The 6,000-nt window shown below is 41.5% G+C and overlaps 1 non-coding gene across 1 annotated transcript; it reads left to right on the forward strand.

The window, feature by feature from the left end:
• Positions 1-5,809: 5,809 nt before the first annotated feature.
• trnav-aac (transfer RNA valine (anticodon AAC)) lies at positions 5,810-5,880 on the forward strand. The gene has a single exon. It is a non-coding gene; the product is annotated as a tRNA-Val (tRNA).
• The last annotated feature ends 120 nt before the right edge of the window (positions 5,881-6,000 follow it).

The following is a 6,000-nucleotide window of genomic DNA, read 5'->3' on the forward strand; positions in this document are numbered from 1 at the left end:
ACTGTCTGTTTTGAAGGGTTAAAAAAGTCACATCTTTCCTAAACTTCATATGTGTGACTAGGTAACCCTCATGAACTGTAAATCAGTCATTTCTCCCAACAGATGTCAAAGAAAAGCTCTCACACGCACACACAGCAAGGATGGAGTTAAAAAGTGCGGTGCTCAAAGACACAGAGAGCAGGCAATGGCATAAACATAATCTCTAGGCCGTGCCGAGTTCAACGAGATATCCCGCTTGACCGTAGCTCGCTCGGTCTAAGCGCAGCGACCATTAGAAAAGTAGGCCCAAAATGAAGCCTGCCCCACAACGTCATTTGCTTTTGGGTGACAGTGAGAGAACTGTTAGGGTGAGAAGCACAATTCGACCTCAGGTACGTTCCTAAGGTCCTCCCGATCCGTGCAAGCCTAACTTGACCGTGTGGCATTAACCCTTAATAGTTAAAAGAAGGTGTTTACTTCAAAGAGTTTGCATTGACTTCTCTCCCCATAGGAATACATTGCCTGCACCCCTAAATTCAACCTGAAGCCTATGTGGGTTATGAATGCCGTATGAACCTGTCTTCGATGACAGTCCATCAGGCCACTACGAGGTCTACCTGTGTTGATTCTAAGCTTCCTGGACCAACCGGAAGTGGTTAAAATCACCCTAAAAGTGTTTATCCATACCCTGCCTGCAGTTTGATAGACATAGTGCATTCAACCCTGTGTAAATCAGTCAATTCTTAACGTAAGGACTTAAAACTGAGGATTCTGTAAAAGCATACCCCAATGAGGATATGTGTTGACTTACAGCTTCCTGTGCCAACCGGAAGTGCCATAATTGGTGTCTCTTGGGCTGTTTCGAGGGGTTAAAAAGTCAGATCTTTCCAAAACTTCATATATGTGATTAGGCAACCCCCATGAACTGAATAAATCAGTCATTTGTCCTGTAAAATTTCAAAGGAAAACTAAATCACACACACACACAGCTTGGAAGTAGGGACCCATTGGGGTGCGTAGAGACATACACTGCCTGCATTAGTTAACCTTGTTGGAACTTTTAAAGAACCGTCGGACCTAGAGTTCGAAACTTTAGAATCCTGTTCTAGACCTCCGGTCGATAGTGCGTGGTGAGTTACGTGGCTCTAGACGGTTCTCGGACCGAGAAACAGCTTCGTACATTTGCAATGACTTCAATTCATTTTTGCATCACGAAAATGGCGACATTTAGAAATGTCCCAGAGTCGCAAGACTAGGTGCATTGCGACCGTCTCGGCCCATATAGACAGACCCCAACGTTTCTGTCCGATAGCTCATTCAAGGACCCCGTAGCAAGTCATGGAAAAAGTGGATTTTCAGCACCAATTAGGGTTTTGCTCGGACACCAAATGACCGATCGAGCCAAAACTTGGGATTCGGGGTCGCCTCAGCAAGGTCTACACGTAACATAAGAAATGGACCCGCAGCTAGAACGTAACTACGTGTTTTATGTTTTTTTATGGTTTGAACCGAAGGCGTTGTGAATTTTGGGCCAGCTCTGAAGTATGTGATAGTTGGCTACTAAACGAGTTGGAAAAGTGGGTTTGGTGTCAGTTTGTATCAGTTTGGTGTCAGAATGATATCTAATTGACTGATGGACGATGACTTGCTGGTGACTCTTGTCCATTTGCAATATGTTTAAACAGTGAGGTACCATCACCAAAAGTGACATTCTGAAATCAACCCTAACGAGCCATTGAGATGAACCAGAATCACTGCCCAGCCATCCCAGTCAATTTCACATTCCTGCAGGATTTTTATAGCATGACAAATTCGTGATGGTACCTGCCCATTGAACCATATTGCAAATGCACAGTGACTTTGCAAAAGTGAGAAAACAAACAAATGGACATGATGAAATCAACACAACGAGTGATGGAAAGGTACAACTCTCACTGCTCGGCCATCCTGTGTTCATCAGGCCAGTCAATTTTGCATTTTTGAGCATGTCAAATTTCATATGGTAAATGCCCATTGAACCATATTGCAAATGCACGTGCACTTGCAATATGATTCAACAGTGAAAAACATCACCAAATGGACATGATGAAGTCAACACAACGAGCGTTGGAAAGGAGCAACTATCACTGCCAGGCCATCCTGTGTTCATCAGGCCAGTCAATTTTGCATTTCTGCAGGATTTTTGAGCATGTCAAATTTCATATGGTAAATGCCCATTGAACCATATTGCAAATGCACGTGCACTTGCAATATGATTCAACAGTGAAAAAACATCACCAAATGGACATGATGAAATCAACACAACGAGTGATGGAAAGGAACAACTATCACTGCCCGGCCATCCTGTGTTCCCATAGCGGGCATTAATATCATAATGACCGGTAAATGCATTTACAACCATATTTTTATTTTTGGGTTACCAGTTGCACAACAATGCACGTGCATTTGCAATATGATTCTATAGTGAAAAAACATCACATTACATTTACATTTAAGTCATTTAGCAGACGCTCTTATTCAGAGCGACTTACAAATTGGGCATGATGAAATCAACACAACGAGTGATGGAAAGGAACAACTATCACTGCCAGGCCATCCTGTGTTCATCAGGCCAGTCAATTTTGCATTCCTGCAGGATTTTTATAGCATGACAAAATCGTGATGGTACATGCCCATTGAACCATATTGCAAATGCACAGTGACTTTGCAAAAGTAAGAAAACATAAACAAATGGACATGATGAAATCAACACAACGAGTGATGGAAAGGTAAACTATCACTGCTCGGCCATCCTGTGTTCATCAGGCCAGTCAATTTTGCATTTTTGAGCATGTCAAATTTCATATGGTAAATGCCCATTGAAACATATTGCAAATGCACGTGCATTTGCAATATGATTCTATAGTGAAAAAAACATCACCAAATGGACATGATGAAATCAACACAACGAGTGATGGAAAGGAACAACTATCACTGCCCGGCCATCCCGAGTTCATCAGGCCAGTCAATTTTGCATTTCTGCAGGATTTTCGAGCATGTCAAATTTCTTATGGCATTTGGCCCCCAAAAAAGTGACTTTTGACTTTGACTTTTGACTTCCAATGAAATCATATTATAAATGGACAAATCATATTCCTTATGCACAAGTTAAAAAAATATATATATATATATGACAATAAAATACAACTACAGTATGTTGATACAGTTCTTATACGTGTGTAATTGACACAAAATTTGAAAGAATTTCGAAAAACGGTCCAGAAAGCACTTTTTTAAGGGTGTGTGAAGTTTTTTACAAAATTTTGACATTTTTTACTTTTGACTTTTGACTTTCTATGAAATCATATTGAAAATGGACAAAACATATTACTTATGCGCATGTAAAAAAAAATATATATATATATGATAATAAAATTGGACAAAAGTATATTCATACAGTTCTTACACATGTGTAATTGACAAAAAAATCGAAAGAATTTCGAAAAACGGTCCAGAAAGCACTTTTTTAAGGGGTGATAAGTTTTTGACAAAAAAATCATTTTTTCAAAATTTTGCTTTTGGACGTTGACTTGGGTTACATTTCCAATATGAAAAACCAAGGTGGAGCGGATTCGCCACCTGTTGGATTTTTAAAGTGTGACAACTGGCAATTGCCATATGGCATTTGCAATACACTTTGCATGAATCAACGCCGAATTGGGTGGTATTGGACAATGTGTATATGGTTTGTCCGATGCGTATTGAAGTAAAGGTGATAATCCGGGGACACTAGACTTCTTAATACCCTAGGGGACCCACAGTGCATAATTGAGTTCTTACTTTAGACCTAATTGGGGGCCGATTTAGCCGTAGGAAAGGGTACCACTTGGGTTTTAGTAAAGGCATAGGTTGTTGACAGTATTGTAGTGTACATAAAATGTTGTTGGAAATAGAAAAGGTGTTGAAAACGCTGAAGTCCACTCTAGAATTGAATGAAGGCAGACAGGGTAAGGAGTGGAAGAGACGGGGTGAGAAGCTGTACAGAGAATGGACAGAAGGCGGGGCCATTGCATCTCCTACTGGTCTGCTTTTAAAAGGCCTTTAATTACCTGAATGGGATTTTTTAACACAGTGGTGGCAGGTTCGGTCCAGGGGTGGTAGAGGAGTGTGTCTGGCTCTGGTTCGTCTGGGACCTCTGGTTTTGGCAGCACCTTAATAGAAAACACACCCATCATGTCTGTCCTCGTCCTTTGTAGTCCGAGGGTGTAAGTGCCTGCATCAGAGAGCTTAATAGTTTTGATGGTTAGTAGGATTTCATCACCTTTACAAAGTTCAACAGTGCTCCCGGGTTTTCCCCATATCATGGAAAACCTATCCACCTTTGTGGGATCCCCTATGCTATAAGGATACCCTCTTCTCCAATCCTAGAACTGTCCGAAGTCGGTTATCATGTAATCTCTACTCTAACTTCCTGTCTACCCAGATCTAGGGATCTCTTATGCTTATTTTGGAACAAAATCCTCATCGTCTAAACCATGGGTCAAATTACCACTCTCCGCATACTCAAGTAGGACGTGCTGTATCAGGAATATGTCACCCACGATAAGACAGCTCAGACGAACAGCTTCCATTTGAAGCCCCACCCTTTCCCCAAGAACACATCACTTAGCAAGAGCCAGACTTGCCAGAAAGGTCCCCGGTTCGAGACCGGCCGGAAACACTTTAACAAATTGGACAGTCAGCCTAATCACTTAGGGCTCGCTCCCAATTTGAATTCATGCTTTTCCTTCGCACTTCTCAGTATTTGGTATTCAGACTTACCTTGTTTAGTCGCGAACGCACTCTGCATGTGTGGCTAGCTTGGGCGCTCTGAATATATTCCTGCTGCTTGTGGTCTGAGGTCCATAATGATTCAAATAGTTTACCACTCCAGGGTAAGCCGACAAGAAACACAGCCCTTATTTTCAGTGTTTTTAAAATCCCCTGTGGGGAACATGAAGGGTGGAAAAATGATTGGAACCATTTTCCTGTTTGACCGCTAGTTTTTAATGGGTATTATGGCTCTTTCTGTGGTACTCACTTTGGGATATTATGTGAGGTAGACTTGTCGGCATTCTAATATTTTCCACGACTTCCTCTTTTTGTATTGTAGTTTCAGTAGCGTAGTGGTTATAACGTTCGCCTCACACGCGAAAGGTCATAGTCAATATTTCCCAATGGCCAGAGGCTAGCATTTGGATTGAAACAGTTGTGGTTTATCTAAACCTTGCTGTCTACCTCTCCGACCTGTGGATCAATGTTGCCGTTTTTGGGGGACCTCCACCGTGCGATCTGTATGATTGTGAACAGACTGACAGCTTCTGTGAGCCAGGCAAATTCATTTATCAGGGTCATTGTAATGGATATATCCAAAGAAATGGCAATATAATCCAAGGTAAAACAAACAAAAATGTAGATCGTTTTCTGTCATTTCAGCTGCTTGATGTGATTGTGTGATAGATTTAGTTGGCTGGCTAGCAAAGGAAAAGAATCTAGCCTGCATAGGTAGAGTGCATTCGGAAAGTTTTCAGACCCCTTTACGTTTTTCCACATTTTGTTACATTACCGACTTATACTAAAATGGTGAAATAAAATAAAATCTATCTACACACAATACCCCATAATGACAAGCGATAACATATAGTTTTTATTAATAAAACAAATATTTTAAAAATACCTCATAATTCCCAGCTTCTCAAGCCTTATTGCTTAATTAATGGACTAAGTAATTTCTGATTTTCAATAGGTTCGGAGATTGAGAAATGCCCCACCCAGCCAAAGTCAGCCACACCCTTAATATTCCACTCATCAGGTTTCTGTAGTGTCGTGGTTATCACGTTCGCCTAACACGCGAAGGTCCCGGTTCGAGACCGGGCGGAAACACTTTTAACAAATTGGACAGTCCGACCTGTGGATCAATGTGGCCGTTTTTTGGGGACCTCCACCGTGCGATCTGTATGAATGTGAACAGACTGACAGCTTCCCTGAGCCAGGCAAATTCAT

Source organism: Oncorhynchus nerka, unplaced genomic scaffold (assembly GCF_034236695.1).
Source record: "Oncorhynchus nerka isolate Pitt River unplaced genomic scaffold, Oner_Uvic_2.0 unplaced_scaffold_1421, whole genome shotgun sequence".
In the NCBI taxonomy this organism is placed as follows: Eukaryota; Metazoa; Chordata; class Actinopteri; order Salmoniformes; family Salmonidae; genus Oncorhynchus; species Oncorhynchus nerka.